Genomic DNA, 16,269 nt, shown 5'->3' on the forward strand with positions numbered 1-16,269 from the left:
GGGGAGATCGATAGAGGGTGTTGGCTGCAGACTGCATGGCGATGGCTCCCTCCAGGCCCTCGCCGTGGCCACCGTCAGCCTAACGCCCTCGAGACGCCACCTTCTTCCTCGCCTTCACCACACCCCGCCTTAAAGGAGAGCGTGGAGCCGCCGCCACACCAGCACCGGGATGTGGCAGCGGGAAGGCTGCTGTGGTGGTGCCCGGCCCTCACCTAACACGCCCGCACCCCCCCGCTCACACCTGCTGCTCTACCCTCGTCCTGGCCCCACCCATCACCACACCTGCTCCACACACACACACACACATACACCAGCAACTGCAGACTGACATCAATCACATGACGGGCCTATAATTTCACATGCAAAAAGGTAAGTAAAAAAATTCAAATAAACACTGAATACTTCTGTTGCAGTGGATATATATTTTTTCATTCTCCAGAGACAAAGACCACAGGAAAAAGAAAGGTGAAAAAAACATAACAGACAAGTTCCTCCTTTTACTCATCACGTTTTCTTTCACTGCCTTTTTTTTTTTTTTTTTTGCCCTAAACAAGAGCCAGCTGTGCACTTCCTTGTTTCCCTTACCTCTACATAATCTCCGGACAGAAAGCAATATCCTGGCCCTGTCCTTTAGCCTCGCTTGGATATCCTCCTCCTAGTCCTTCCCTCCTTCTTCCCTTCCCCCCTCCTCCTCCTTCTCCTCTTCCTCCTCTTCCTCCTCCAGCCAATATCTTACTCACCCTCCCCCCACGACCTACCTTGCAAAACCAAATATACCTTGACATACCTTCCTCTCTTCCTCCTCCCCCTCCTCCTCCTCCTCCTCCTCCTCCTTCTCTATCCCCGTTCCTCCTCCTCCTCCTCTTCGTCTTCCTCCTCCTAACACCTGCCGGCTTCACTCACCTGTCCCCAGCACTGCACCCTATAACAAAGATCAAATACCCTGCATGACATAATAACTATACCCTATCTCATCCTCCTCCTCCTCCTCCTTAGAACACCTTCATACTCACCCTCAAAATGCTATACAAGACCTGTCACAAAAACAGACCCCCAGTAGACCCTCCTGCCAGCTAATCCCACATACCAGACTTCTCCAACACAGTCCAGTGAACCTACCATGGACTCATCACCCCCAACACACCACAATCTGGAATTCAACACCCCCCAACCACTACCACTACCACTGCCACCACCGCCGCCGCCGCCACCGCCGCTGCCGCCACTAGCACCTCTCCGTGACCATAACAATAATGCTTGGTGGTGGTGGTGGTAGTAGTGGTAGTAGTGGTGGTGGTGTTCCGTGCATTATTTTTCCCCCGGCCTGGCCCTGCGTGACTCATGACCCTGCTTAACCCATGCAGTGGCTCTCTGTCACTATTCCCGGCTCCGGGAAGTCCGTGGCGCCACCTGCTTTGCCCTCCACTATTACCTCCTCCACCTTCACCACCTCCACCTCCACCACCTTCATCACCTCCACTTCGTCCTCCTACTAACATTGACCGCTGCCCTGAGCACCTGTTTTGCCCTCCTCCACCTCCGTCACCTCCACCACCTTCATCACCTCCACTTCGTCCTCCTACTGACATTGACCGCTGCTCTGACCTCTCACCTGTCTGAATATTCCTTCGTGACTCCGCCTTCTTCACCCCACCACGTCCCCCTTTCCTTACCCTACCAAGCCCCCTCCCACACCTTACCACATCCCCTCCTCACCCTACCATGGTCTCTTCTTCTCCACTCCTATCCCCTTCCTTACCTTACCACGCCCCCTTCTTCACCCCTACCACTCGCCTTCCCTCACTCCACCACGCTCCCTTCCTCTTCTCCCCATGCCTACGGAGCGGAAGGAAGCCAACCCGACCCACGCCAATTAACCTGTCTGAGGAAAGGGAAAATATAGGGAGAGAGAGAGAGAGAGAGAGAGAGAGAGAGAGAGAGAGAGAGAGAGAGAGAGAGAGAATGGTGAATGCATGTACGTTCTTTATTCATGTCATCCGTCACAGAAACTTCCCACGCTACTGGTTGTGAATACGAGCCTGTGTGTGTGTGTGTGTGTGTGCATAGGTAGGTATATGACAGTCATGGTGTATAGAGCTTTATGATACGCAGGTTGATGAGCAATGTGTGTGTGTGTGTGTGTGTGTGTGTGTGTGTTTACAGACTAGTAGTCTCTAGCCTGTAGCAGCTCTCGGACGCCATGACACTCCCACAGCCTTATTATACACCCTATCGGAATGGCGCAGGAAAATAAACTATCTCCTATTCTTTCTCGGGGGGGAAAAAAAAGCAAAGTAAATGATTTTGTCTCTAATTTTACTGTGAGGAATAATAATCCTAAATATTGCACAATTATTGGATTATATATTGTAAATCCTAACATCAGTGTGTGTGTGTGTGTGTGTGTGTGTGTGTGTGTGTGTGTGTGTGTGTGTGTGTGCTGCGTGTGTTATGCCAGTCATGTTACACACAGCTGTTTGGTCCATCCTGCGACGTCAAGATTTCTGTATCAAATCGATGGGCTGATGATTGTTGAGGAGAAGGACAAGGAGGACGAGGGTGGCGAGGGTAAGGCCGTGAGGAGCAGGGTAAGAAAGAGAAACACGCTGACGAAGCACACGCGCACGAGAATAATAAAGAAGGTGACACGGACAAAATAGAAAAGAAGAAAACGAAGACAAGAGGACGCGTAGGAGTAATAATGATGATGATGATGATGATAACTGATAACCAAGATAAATGATGATAAAGACCACAATGATAATAATGGCCACAACCCATCAGCTTCCGTCATCTAACTTGACACAACTCATTGCATAATTAATTTTCCTCGTGACCGTCTGCGCCCACACACACACACACACACACACACACACACACACACACACACACACACACACACACACACACACACACACACACACACACACACACACACACACATGCAGCATTATCAGCCACGCCCCAACATTCCACCCTCCACTCCCTCCACCTCCTTCATCAATATAGTATATCCGTAAATAAACATGAAATAAGAAATAAAAGCTGGTATTGCATCAAAGGTCACTCGTGTGCTGCTGACAACATCACTTCAACACCAGAGCACCGCCCCAGCACAACAACACCACAACACCATAACACCACATCACACCTCAACATCACATCAGACAACACCGTCAGAATACAAGAACACAACACACTACCATCACAACACTGCTTCAACATAACACCCCACAAGGACTCACAACACCCAAACACCTAACACCACCCCAGCAACACCACAACAGCGGAACACAACACTCCAATATAACAGTATAAGCGTGACAATGCAAACACTGCGTTGCTTGGAGAACGCTACAGTGATCAGGGCACGGAACACAAGCGCAGCATTAGATTTAACCAACTTGTCTGTGTTTTCTCAGCACTAACCTTGAAACGGAGCTCATTTCAGTGTGAGTTGACCCTTTGACATTTACAAGGTAATGTTAAAGCTTAAAGTTTCCCTCCTCCCTGGCCTGCCTCGTGCAATGGTTGTGCTGCACTGCATTGCCTATTGCTGTTCTGTAATTTAGACAACAGGCACAGATAGAATTTCTGCTAAATGCAATAGGCGATCTTGTTACTCTCTCTCTCTCCATGCTACTCCGCCGCTACATTGCAAGATAACCTGTTTAAAAACACTCTTAACAGTCCTGTGTTTAGACGAGAGGCACAGATGGAATTTCTACCAAAACATAACAGGTTATCTCTCGTACTGTTATTCTATCTGAACAATTGTGATTCTACACAGAATTACACTTTACGAATAAAACTCCAGCTGTTCTCTTTGATATCTAGACATGAGGGATTGCTAGAATTTCAGGGTGAAATACGATGAAATATCTCTGATTATGTAACTCTACACGTTCCTCTGTCTCTGCGCACGAGATATACTGTCATGAAAATATACACTCAGCTCTCCTATAATGTTTAACATGAGGCGCAAATACAATTTCTGCACTTTGGATTGTATTACTCCTAGTAACTCTGTCGGACTCAAATTAGATATAATGAAGAAAGAAAGGATCACTGCAGAACACAAAAGTCTTCACAACTTTCCGTATCTCCCATCACCCACCAGTGCTGTTTGTCTAACGCATTTTACTCATTTCCTAAGACTAGATACGTGTGCAAATCTTAATTCAAAACCTTTACACAAGTCGAGGTGAGGAGAGGCAAGTGGACATGGCCAAGTGTTTATTTATTAGTTGATTTTGCCTTTTTACGTAATTAGGAGACTGACTATCACAAAAAAATAAAAGGTTTAGCCTCTTATAAAATAATACTATGGTAAAACTATAGCTAGGTAATTTTCCTTTATTAATGCCTTTTTTTTTCTTAAGTGATCAAGACGCCGACTAGAAGGTATAAAAAGCGTGAAAAAATCAATTAATCGCCGCTCCTCACAAAAAGCCTAAGGTGAAATAATTAGTAAAAAAGAAATGCAGACCAATTTAACGCCCGAGGTGACCTGACGCTGGTAATGGCGAGGCAGGCTGGGTAATGAATTCACGAGTATATGCTGGGAACACACAAGCATTCAAATAAATACATGAATAAATAAATAAATAAATAAACGAAACAAATAAGCAAATACGTAAAGAAATATATAGATTAAATAAAATGAATGAACTAAAGAGAGTAAAGGAAAACAGCAACAAATGAAAAAAGGAAAAATAATGAAAACAAAAGGAAAAAGACATGAGAGAAAACAAATTAGGAAAAAAATGAAGCAAACTGAAATAACGGAGAATGAAAATAACGGAGAATGAAAATAAGTATACAGGTAGATTAATGAATGCAACGAATGAACAAGTGAATAATTAACAGGTACAGGTGCAATATCATTAATAACACTCACCGGCATCCTTGTTAAAGACTCAGGTAAACAGGTATGGCGCCATGAACTAGTGTTGTGTCTTACCTGCAGGGAGAGAAGAGGAACAAAAATTAATTAACAACAGACGAATAAAGTAACACACACGCACACGCACACACACACACACACACACACGCGCGCGCGCGCACACACATATTCATCGTTAGTCACTCAAGAATTATTGAAGTCAAATCTCATGCAAAGTTAAAAGTTAGACATATAAAAAGTAAATAGATTAATCCAAAAAATAAAGATGCACCAACACTTCTATATACTTCAAACTTTCAATATTTCAACTCCTTTCACTCACATTTCCTCACATGTCTGGTTCTCGCTCTCCCCCTCCCCCCCCAATCAGCTGCATCCCTGTCCTCCACCCTGTCCCCTTCCCTTCCCGCTGCCTTTCCTCCCTTACTCTCTCTCCCTCCCCTTTTCTCTCCCCCATTCACCCACTCACGTCCTCTCCCTCCCTTCCTCCCTTCCCCTCCCTCTCCTTTTTTTCTGCCTGTCCCTCTTCTCTTTGTTAACTTTTGTCTCTATTTTCATTCTTGTCACCGTCTCCACTGCCATCATCATCATCATCATCATCATCATCATTATCATCATTCTTTTTTTTACATTATTATTATCATCATTATAATCACTAACACTACTACAGCCATCACCATTACCACCATCAATACCATCACCACCACGTAAATCACTGTCACCACAACACCATTACACTCCAGTCCTAGTTATCATCACCACAACCATCACCACAGCACCACAATCCCACAACACCACAACACCAGTATCCTCACAACCACAATCGTGCCAACACCACCGCCAACACACAACACCTACCAGCACTCACTATAACAGCTCTCACCACAGTAATTCCACATCATCACCACCACCATCAACACCACCACCACCACCACCCTGACCTTGACAACACCGCCCCTCGTGACCGCCGTGCCTCGAAGCATTGATCTTTCTCCTTGGTGTACCCCCTCGTGCTACACTCCACCCTTGCTCCACCACTCCACACCCCACACACCCAAATACACTCCCTGACCCCTCCTACTTATACCCTCCCTTCTTTTCTTTCCCTCATTTTTACCTTACATTACCTCCACCTGGTCCCCTTTCACCTTTCCACGCCTAAATACATCCATCTAACCTGAGTCCACTACCACCTGTTTCTCTCCTATTGTACTCCTTCCCTTCCTTTCTCTTCTGTGCTATCTTGTCTCTCCCTAATAGCCCAGTAAGGATCCCTCTGTATGTCTTTTGTTTTCCCTTTCCGCTCATTCTTTTTGCTCTTTACACGTTCATCGCTCGCTCATACAAGACTAAAAGCATGCCATTCCCTTATAACCTCCATACATGTTCTCCGCCCTCACTGTTATGCTGTGTTGCCGCTTGACATTTCTGGACAGTCTGGCACCCCACCAATATAAACAATGTTATGTGCCTTCATAACCTTATCCTCTCAACCTTCTCCTGTCTCTTCCTGCCTTCTGCTTTTACTTATCATTTTCCTCAGCTCTGTTGTGTCAAAAGGAAGGAAGTAAGTGGGCAACCAAGTAGGAGGTAAGGAAAGAGAGGAAGTAAGAAGAGGAGAAACAGAGGAAGGGAAAAATCAAATAAAGGTAAGAAGGAAAGAGAGAAAACGTAATAGAAATTTATTTACATAGACTGATAAATAGACAGAAAACAACAAAAGAGGAACAAAAAGAAAATGATGTTATGTGCCTTCACGACCTCATCCTCTAGTCCTTCTCCTGCCTTCTCCTCCTGCCTTCTGCCTTCACTCATTATATTCCTTACCTCTGCTCTGCTCTAAATAAGCACTCGTAAGGAAGGATGTAAGTGAGTAAGCAAGTAAGAGGTAAGGAAAGAGAGAAAAGTAAGAAAAGGAAAAAGAAAGAAAGGAAAAAATAAATATAAGTAAGAAGGAAGGAAGGAAACTTAGTTGAAATATACTTACATAGATCGATAAATAGACCGAAAACAAAAAAAAAAGAGGAAGAAAAAGAAAAAAAAGGAATAAGAGGAGGCAGGAAAGTGAACAGATAAACAGATAAAAGCCGTTAGAGAAAGAAAACGCAATGGAAATATAAATAGACAGGAGAAGCAAAAGAAAAAGAAAAGAAATAGGAATAAGAGAACGAAAGGAAGTGAACACATAAACAGATAAAAGCCGTTAAAGAAAGAAAATACAATAGAAATGAAGACAGACAGGAGAATCAAAATAAAAGAAAATGAGATAGGAATAAGAGAACGAGAGAAAGTGAACAGATAAACAGATAAAAGCCGTTAGAGAATAGAAACAAAGGAAAACACCTGCGTTGTCTTAATTCTCACCTGCGGGAACACCTTTCAAGACGCTCCTCACACTGACAGCTTTACGACCACAAATTTTCACAGCCTCTCTCTCTCTCTCTCTCTCTCTCTCTCTCTCTGTTTCTCAAGAGGAGTTGCAAAGATATCATCAAGGGTGTTTTAAGAGCTTTTTTTACTACATTTTTTTTAGGCATTTTGTGGCATAATCTCTAAAGTAATCGTGAAATTTTGTGGTATTTTAGGGCATATTCTAAAGGTTATGAGACTTTTAAGGGTATTTTCTAGGGGATGGAGGTATTTTAGGGTAATTTTTAGGGAGTTTGAAGTATTTTAGGGTATTTCTAGAGGTTTTGAGGCTTATAAGGGTATCTTCTAGGGATTTGAGGCAGTTTATTGCATTTCCAAGATGTTTTTAGGCATTATAGGGCATTTTTATGTGATTTTAAGCATTTTATGGTATAAGGAATTTTGGGGCTTTTTACCATATATGAAGGAATATTCGTGTTTTTCTAGTATATTTTCAAAGATTTTAAGGATTTTTCTAGTGTATTTTCAAAGGATTCTAAGGCGTTTCCTAGGTTATTTTCATGGAATATTAACAGGTTTTCTATAGGGTAATTTCAAGGGAATTTAAGATGTTTTTTTTTTTTTTCCTAAGGATTTGAAAGATGTTTCAGTGGTCTTTTCTGAAATATCCTTGAGTCATTTTCTAAAGCATATTCAAGACATTTAACAAAACTTCTTCCTCCTTCTCCTTCTCTTCCTCCTCGTCTCTATATAACATCGTCTATCACCACTTCCTCCTCCTCCTTCTCCTCCTCCTCCTCCTCCTCCTCCTCCTCATCTTATCTACAACGTTTCCTTCTCTATATAGGAACGTCAATCACCACTTCCTCCTCCTCCTCCTCCTCTTCTTCCTCTCCTCTTCTTCCTCCTTGCCTTTCCTTCCCCTCCCACTATCCTGAATCTAAAGCTCGAGTGACGCTGCTTCGGAACTCTCAAGGAATCAGCATCGTATGGAAAAGAGGCTGAGACAAATATCAAAACAAAAAGAAAAAGAAATAAATCAATAAATGAAAGCGCCACTCGTTACTGAAGCCGTTCCGTTATTGATCATTTTTTCTTCTTCTTTTTTCGGATAAGTGAACAAGAAAAGGAAAGAAGAGGAAGGAGGAAGGGAGGAGGAAAAAGAAGAATATAATGGGGATGAAATGACAAGATGAAGAATGGGTCTGGAAATAATCGGAGAAAGGGTAAGAAGGAATGAATAATGGAAGAGGAGGACGAGGAAGGATGTGAAAATAATTGGAGAGAGAGAGAGAGAGAGAGAGAGATTGAGAGAGAGAGAGAGAGAGAGAGAGAGAGAGAGAGAGAGAGAGAGAGAGAGAGAGAGAGAGAGAGAGAGAGAGAGAGAGAGAGAGAGAGAGAGATAGAAATCAAGACAGACAGACAGACAGACAGACAAACACCACACTTTCCCACAATACCAGGTCAGGTCATATGGAGGTCAGGCAGGGACAGGAGAGATCGAGGTCACGGTGAGGCAACAAGGATTCAAGCGCCGTGTTCGAAGCGGTTCGGATCCCATTTGGAGCGACATTTCTGGTTCAGAACCGATCCAAGGTAGGAATTTGATTAAAGCTTAAACAGGATTGATATTTATGTAAGCTGCCCAGGACACTCTCAAAGACAAGGAGGAGGAGGAGGAGGAGGAGGAGGAGGAGGAGAAGGAGAAGTGTTGGAGGTGGTGGAAAGTGGAAGAGAGCAAAGATGTGATCACAAGCGAAATTGTAGATGAGAGAGACACACAGAGAGAGAGAGAGAGAGAGAGAGAGAGAGAGAGAGAGAGAGAGAGAGAGAGACGGACAGATAGATAGACAGATAGATACAGACAGACAGACAGACAAGCAGACAAATGAAAGAATAAACTTTAACGACAGGGAAGAAGAGATGGAAGGAGAAAAATAGAAATGATAAATGAGAGGAGGAAGAAGGATCACGATTATGATATACGTACGAAAGGAAGGAAGGAAGGAAGAGAGAGAGAGAGAGAGAGAGAGAGAGAGAGAGAGAGAGAGAGAGAGAGAGAGAGAGAGAGAGAGAGAAAGGGAAAACCATAAACATGATGAGAAACAGTAAAGAAGAAAATGTGCTCGCAGGAAAGAGAGGGAAAAAATAAGAAATCTAAAAAAAAACTCAGAAGAAAGCGGGAAGAAAAGAAGAAAACGGGAAATAAGAAAAGGAAGAGAGAGAGAGAGAGAGAGAGAGAGAGAGAGAGAGAGAGAGAGAGAGAGAGAGAGAGAGAGAGAGAGAGAGAGAGGGGAAGAAAAAAAGAGTAATTTATATGAGCTGTGGTTGGAATCAGGTATCATTACGAGGAAGAGGAGGAGGAGAAGGAAGAGGAGAAGGAGGAGGAGGAGGAGTAGAAGGAGAGGGAGGAAGGGAAAACATAAATAGGGAAAGGAGGTATAGAGGGAACGAGGAAAGGGAGGGAACATGGAAGTAAGTTACGGAATAGAGAGAGAAAAAGAGGGGGAGGAGGAGGAGGAGGAGGAGAAGGAGGAGGAGGAGAAAGGTTAAGGAAGGAAGCAGAGAAAAAAAAGGAGGGAAGAATATGGGAGGGAATAGGAGGAGAAGGGAATAAAAGGAAAGGGAAGGAAGGAAAGAGGAAAAGTGACCTGCCTTGCCCTTACCTGAACACACACACACACACACACACACACACACACACACACACACACACACACACACACACACACGGACCAAACTTTCAGCACAAGAAGCAAGCCAATGAAACAACTTTCCCGCCAGGTAATAGACGCGTGATAGGCCAGGTGAGGGGAGGTAATTACTGACAATCTATCAGTGCTGGACCTTTAACCCCTTCAATACTGAGACGCAGGTTTACTTTGAGTTTTGGATGTGATTCTATTGACATTAGGAAGGGTCTATGGAAGTCAGAAGGTTAATGGCCACAGTCTTCACTATCTTAATCACTACATAAGTTTCTGAAGCTGTATAAAATCATCAAATAGTAAGCAGAGTGAATATGGAAACGCGTCATGGTATTGAAAGGGTTAATATCCAAGAGTAAAGGCGCGAAGGATGGCGAGAAAAGGAAAGAGACAATGGTGAAGCGAGTTACGAAGGACTGACTAGGAGAAACAAGAGGAAAAGGAAGGCGTAGGAGGAACAATGCAAGAGAGATAAGGAAAATAGTAGAGATATGATGAGGAACTGTTGGAGTGAAGGAAATACGGTGAGAGATGAAGGAAAACTGTCGAGGAGAAGGAGGAGAAGGAGGAGGAAAGAACAATGCAAGGGAGATAAAGAAAACAGATATATGGTGGGGAAGTTTTGGGAGTGAAGGAAATATAAAGAGAGGAGGAAAACTGTGGAGGTATTTGACTCGATGAGGAAGGAAGGGAGGGAGGAAGAAGGGAAAGAAGAAAGGACGAAGACAAGGATGAAGGGAAAGAGGAAAGGAGGGAAGGAGGCTCGGAGGGATATTCTGGGGGGGTGGCTTGTGAATATGCAATGAAGAGGAGACGAGAGGAAGAGGAGGAGGAGGAGGAGGAAGAGGAGGAGGAGAGGAGGAGGAGGAGGAGGAGGAGGAGGAGGAGGAGGAGGAGGAGGAATAGGAGAAGGAGGAGCAGGAGGAGAGACCCATTCAATGTTATTCGCGATGGTGATAATGGTGACAATACTGATGGTGCTCGTGTCTGTCTGGATGTTTATTGTGGTGGTGGTAGTGGTAGTGATGGTGGTGGTGGTGATGGTGGTGACAGGTGCACACACAGCTTTATGCAATGTTACAGGCTAAAATCAACCCCTTCAGTACCATAACGTGTTTTCATATTCTTTTCTCCTTATTATTTTGTGATTTTATACAGCTTCAGAAACTTATGTGGGGATTAGAATAGTGAAGACTCCGGCCATTAATATCATGACCCCCAAAGACCCTTCCTAATGTAAATAAAATCATCTCATCATACCCAAAACTCGTGGTAGAAATGCGTCCCAGTACTGAAGAGGTTAATAAAGTCAGAGGTCACAGTTAGTTTCACAGGTAAAACACATGTTACCTTAGTCAGGATCTATGCTCAACAGGTAAGAAAAACAAGTGTCTTAGAGATCTATAATTTTATTTCATTTCCTTTGTTACAGGTATTAACAATCAACAGCGGAGTTTTACGGTTAGTTTTAAAGAGAAGAAATGATATAATAAATCTCTCTCTCTCTCTCTCTCTCTCTCTTTTCCTAGCACTATAACACTCTTCACGTCACGACAAACAACACAATTTCCTTCACTTCACGTCACACTCCCAAGTTTCGTCATCCAAGGGTAACAATGTCTCACTGTCGCTCTTCTATTGGATTTCGAAACGTTCACCCGACAAAGTCCCGCTGCTAATGGCCACTCGATACTCAACAGGTCAGTGCCGCCTTGCAAGAATGTTTGAATCCGGTGTGTGTGTCAATTATGGGATTACTTGGGCAGATTTTACGAGTGTTCTTCACGGTTTTATATCTTATTCAGTATGGTTTAATTGTTACTGATTTGTTATTGTTGTTGTTGTTGTTGTTGTTGTTGTTGGAGGAGGAGATTTTCATGTTGATATATTGTTCCGTTGACCTTTTCTTTATAGTTTGGTTTCAATAAGTTCTCTATACACATAAGGTCTTTCTTTCGGTGGGCAAGTTGTTATCAGGGTATTTAAGTTAAGTATCTGTATCCTTTCTATTACATTCTTTTTTTTTACTTTCCTTTTTTTCTTTACTTATTCGCTTATTCTAGTTTTATTTATCTTTCTTAACAAGTGTTCCTCGCAATCTGTTATTCAAGTGTCTTACCGTATTCTGAAACGCTTTGCTCTCTCACTATCACTGCTTTCCAAAGCTTCCAGTTGGAGACTCGTATTCAAAGGAGTATTTTTATGGTTCTAGTGATAGATTGGCAAGATTTCTAGTTAAGTGAAAGGAGAAACTGTCTTGAAAACCAGGCCAGTTGTGTCTGCCGCCTTGAAAAATAGTCGTAGTGAGAGAGGAAGGTATTTTTAACACGGGCGTTAGTGTATGTCAAATCCTAGCTCTCTAACAAGGTCAGTGTATGTTTCTAGTGACTTTGCTCTCTACCGTGAATATATCTGCTTTACGTAACGTTTCCCGTACAATTAATTATCCCCTCCAATCAAGTGTCCTGCCTTAGTTAGCATCTTCCTCGACAGGGTGTTTATCGAGCCATGTCAAGTGTGTGTCTGCCTCAAGGTATGGTCTCTTTGGACAGAATACCTCGTCCTCGCGTCCTCTCAGTTGAGTCTCCCTGTGCCTCAGGTAACGTTTTCTTCGACAAGTGTTTATTGAGTCTCGTGAAGTGTCTGTCGGCTCGAGTCACCGTTTTCTTTCTCACCTCCCTCATTTTTCGAACGGAGACGGAGAAAGAAGAGAGAGGAATGAATTAAATATACAAAAGGCTCCTCGGAACGCCGCGTCGTAACGTCAGAGGCAAGAGATGATAAAAGATAAATAATGCATGAGTTAATTTCACTTTATGCCTCGTAACAGAATTCAAGTTTTCCATAAATTATAAGTCTATTATAGAAACTACCTCGTTTTAATTTAACTTCTCTGACGAATAATTAGTTGTTTTACATTGACATGGCACGAAGTCATATCAATATTTTCTTAGGGATCCACTGTACAAACTTAAAGGAATACAAAGGAGAAACGAAAAACAGCAGACATGTATTCTTATTTTTTATTTCTTCTCTCTCTCTCTCTCTCTCTCTCTCTCTCTCTCTCTCTCTCCATATTCATAAGCCCTCGACCTCCAGGCTGCCTCAAGGGACACCACCACACGCACCATCAGGAGACAACCACCGCGGAAAGAAACACCAGGCGGGCTACATCGTAAGCTTCTTGTCTCCCCGTGCCCTTGGTGGTCCCAGCGGCGGAGGACGAGTGGAAACAACAGTCAAAGGAATCCCAAATCACCTTCAGGAGTAACGTGACCCTGATAACTGAACACATACAAGGAGTAAGAACGAGAGCAAAGGCAGGTGTGTGGCGGGGAAGGGCTCCACTAACGCCCCCTTGATGCTGAGAGTGTGTCAAGCCAGCCCTATTAACCCCAGAGACTTGCAGCCCCGTGGTGGCTGGCCAAAAGCCTTTAATGGACTAACTACAGCAGGAGCAATCCTGTCTAGTCATCCAGACAGCCAGCTCTCTTCCGGGAATGATTACAATATATACAGCCAAATGTAATCTTGTACTGAGTAAACACTTAGTTTTATCTTTATTATCTATACAGAGGATCAGTTCATATTATACTTTGGTATCAGTTTAGCACTCAGTAATCCTAGTTTGTCTATTTCATTCGACCGTCAATATTTCTGCATTAGCAAAGAGTATTTTCCTGAGGAAAGATTTCACCGACAAATCACTGCAGAGGGAACGCTCGTTGACAGAAACTCGGTTAGCAAGGAGAAACGTTCCCTATAACGTTAGGTCCACATGCCAACAGACCTTGCCTTCTCCCTGGGATGGAGCAGCGGTGGGCTGAGACCACACCGCCGCGACCGCCTGAGACATGGCCCACTTTTCGTCGCTTGTGGGAAAAGCGGTGATTTAAGCGTTAATTTCCTGGGTTCACTATTCCATTCAGAGCTGGTCATAAATTCATCGCTACCATTTCCCGAGTTCTTTTGTTAACGCTTTCCAGTGTTCCTGTCCTCATAACGCAGACACGATGCCGCTCAAGTACATATCAGGAAATAATTTGAAAAATCATACTGTATACATTTAATCATAACGAGAGAGAGAGAGAGAGAGAGAGAGAGAGAGAGAGAGAGAGAGAGAGAGAGAGAGAGAACAAAAGGAAATATATTCGCAGTTTCTCTTAGGATACTTGAATTTAATGCGCTGCAAATCGCTGCTGGTGCAACCGACTGCATAAATCGATTGCCTCTATAACTTGAAATACCTTCCCCGCCACAATGTGTGAGCCCCGCGCGGCTTGGTGCTCTTTGTTTTCGCTGCCAATACTGTTTGCTGTCCATGTCACCAGCTACAGCAGTACTCTGAATTACGTCTCGGTTCTCAAAACAAACCTAATAGATAGTACCAAATAAAATGGATTCTCTCTCTCTCTCTCTCTCTCTCTCTCTCTCTCATCATGTGTTCAAATGCCTTCGGTGTGCATTATTATCTTTTCTGGGACCTACACACGAGGGTAGAGATGTGGCTATAACAAGCAAGCAAGAACACCCCATGATGGTATTTTCTTCATTGAGGGACAGCACCAATACCACTCACTGGCAATTAAGTATCTCGCTTCAGTGAGCCAACCGAGGTGTTACCGGCACTCTGTTCAATACCTTTCTCCGTGGACCAAGGACCTTCTTCCTCAGTCTTTATGAAACCATTAATCTATTCATGAAGTGCAATATACGTCATTGCCGACTGAAATAATTGAGCCTCACCACCGTAAACTCCACCTGCCCCGCCTCTTGTCCCTCCCTTTATATACATTAAGTCTTCTTGATACCCTCACAGTATTGCCGAGAATCTTTTTCCCCGATACACACCTAAATCTATTTTCTTTATTCTCCTCGTGTACCTGCAGCATTATTTATAGGTGTGATTACCAAGTCAAGGCTGTCCATAGGCCTACATCGTAATTTAAATATATGACTGGATTTGTATTCTACCATTTATCACCTTAATTTCTACTGCTTCTCTGATTCAAAGCAACTATGCATGGAGTAACAATGATCTAAGCAAACCCCTTTATGGAGGTCAAGATGAGAGAGCAAAGTTTATATAGAAAACAAAGACTTGGGTTGCACGTGGTTATGTGGATTACCTAAGTTTGGGTTTATACATTTATAGTGAAGTCCCCCTTATAGAATGTTATGGTTCTACAAATCACATCAACAGCAGCAGCAGTAACATAATCATATACGTAGTTGATTTCAGTATGTTGCACTAAGGGGGTGTGGTAAAATTAGAACACCCCCCCCCAACCTATGAGTCCCACCTTGCCCCCCGGCCCCCTACAGACCCCAAGTCCTTTGTCGTAACACTTGAAAATTAGTCGACGATTGATTCAAAATACGACAGTAAGTGTTTAAAAGACGCACCTCATAAATCCTTTCTTCTTTAGCTTCAGAATGTAATACCATGAGTTCACCCTGGTTCTCCTGCACGTACTCACATCAAAAGTTAGGTCTAAAAATACCCCCAATAACAGCCTATGTAATAACGTTCATCATATCACAGTAATGGAAATAAGAAATGCATACACCAGTCTCAAATATATCTCACCTGCATCAGTGTATTTGTCATAACATCATGAAAGTCCGGTATCATCATTGTCTTGCATTCCAGATTTTCCAAACCTGTATTACATTTTCTTTTCTGCGTGTTCACTGTTGACATCTCTCGGGAGCACCAATGAGACCCATATCCAGCTGTAGCCAATCAGAAAGGCTATACATAATTATTCTGGCTTCTCATTGGCTGGCTTGTGTCTCACGTCAGCTATCCCAACACTCCAGTGGACAGACACACTTTGACCCGACCAGCTGTAACCAATCAGAAAGGAGAACTTGTCATATTCTGGTTTCTCATTCGCTGTTGCTCATACCTACACTTCACGGAAACTATTGCATTTACTTTCTTTTTCAATTAATTTATTTATTTTAAGATGTTTATATAATCACCGCAAGGTTCTTAATACAAGGAAGATCCAGTTTTGAAGGACTGTGAGTGGTTAGATTCTTCATGTGTGTGTATGTGATGAAATAATGGTTTAGTAGGAAAGTAGGTAGTATATTCTTCTGGTATATTTTCTTCTTTACTTTACTTTTTTTTTACTTTGTATGGTGAGAGGTATGCTTATCAATTCAACCATGTACTTGTTTATTAATGCATTAGTTACGTATGCGTGTGATGTGAAAGTGGTCAGACAAAAGACCAACAAGTAATTTCCGGGTGTGATTCATGCAAACAACTTGCTT

The sequence above is a fragment of the Portunus trituberculatus genome, chromosome 40 (genome assembly GCF_017591435.1).
Source record: "Portunus trituberculatus isolate SZX2019 chromosome 40, ASM1759143v1, whole genome shotgun sequence".
NCBI lineage: Eukaryota > Metazoa > Arthropoda > Malacostraca > Decapoda > Portunidae > Portunus > Portunus trituberculatus.